Here is a 1,586-nt window from a genome sequence, read left to right as displayed (position 1 = left end):
GATGGGCTGTCTGTGAGGGTGCTGCGTGCTACAACCATGACCTCCACCATGCTGCTGAAATCAAGCCCAGACTCAGAAAGGAGCGAGTTACCAGAAAGACCCAAACCACATCCTCAACTACTTCTTCACACCCTAGCCCACATTGCCCCAAAATATGCGGCTCCAGGATCAGCCTCTATGCCCACCTGAAGACTCAGAAGGACCCAGGAGGAGGAGAGTCATACTTGACCCCGAGTGACTACCGATGATGATGATCATATAAATCAAAAAAACTAAAAAAAAAAACTAGCCCTAATTTACTGAAGCCTGGAGGTGGATACAGGGTAGATAATCTTACATCTTAATAATCTAATTTACCCTTAATCAAGACGACCATCAACCAATATAGTGTACTTATCCAAATACATGCGTTTCTACAGCCGTTTTCTACTGCTGGTTATAGGCTGCTGCCTGGTGTGAATGCAGTCCTCTGCTGCTAGTTGCTCGGTTAGAGCAGTTGGGGGCTCAGTGCCTTGCTCAAAAGCTGCTAAACAATTGGTTGCTGACTTCTTCTACTACTACTTCTTCAGTATCCTCAGCTCTGATCATTTTGGACTTCATCAATGAAACCAACCTACACAACCCTTAGCCTTTAGGTCACAAGGCAGCTGCCAGATTGCTTAAACAACTTTTTAAATCATCAAACTATTCATGTCGTTATCACCATTAGTGTGCCCACGGACTTTATTTAGCGGTCGTCCGTTTGCAGGCTGGCTCCTCTTACCTTGAGGCAGTGGCAGCTGTGTGTGTGTGTGTGTGTGTGTGTGTGTGTGTGTGTGTGTGTGTACCCAAGTGTACATGTGGATGGAGTATGGGGTGTAGGGGGCTCTACCTCCCACGGGGTCATTACAGCAATGACAGAAGCCAGCAAGACCACAGCAACACAGGAGATGACAGCACACACACACACACACACACACACACACACACACACACACACACACACACACACACACACACACACACACACACACACACGGAGTCATCCTACTTCTGAAAATGAGAGCAGACTTCAAGGTTTTACCTCTATACACAGTCTGTGTGTGTGCGTGCGTGCGCGCGTGTGTGTGTGTGTGTGTGTGTGTGTGTGTGTGTGTGTGTGTGTGTGCGTGCATGCGCGTGCTTGGAGTGGACAGGGAGCAAGATAGCATCAGGAGTGTACTGTAGGAATATGTAATATTAATATAGGAGAGGGGAGGAGGAGAGAGAGAAAAAGAAGGGAGGAGAATAGAAGAGAAGAAAAGGAGAATTTTTACTCCTTATATCAGCAACAAATCACACAGCAACGGTGCTGAATCTCTGCATGCATCCAACCAGAAACACACAAACACACTAGTGAGCATATGCATACGTTTACATTCTGTCTTTCTGTAACGATCCTGCCTGTCAAAGAAAGTTGAATCAGCTCATCTGGATACAACATTTACTGACATACGTTTCATCACTCATCTAAGTGACTGTTTCAGTCTAAACTGAAACCAGCGACCAGTTTCACATGACTTGTCCATTGGGGAAACTAAACAGATGCTGGCCAAGAGGATGGCACA

The sequence above is a fragment of the Lampris incognitus genome, chromosome 8 (genome assembly GCF_029633865.1).
Source record: "Lampris incognitus isolate fLamInc1 chromosome 8, fLamInc1.hap2, whole genome shotgun sequence".
Lineage (NCBI taxonomy): Eukaryota > Metazoa > Chordata > Actinopteri > Lampriformes > Lampridae > Lampris > Lampris incognitus.
Note: the sequence above shows the minus strand (reverse complement) of the source record.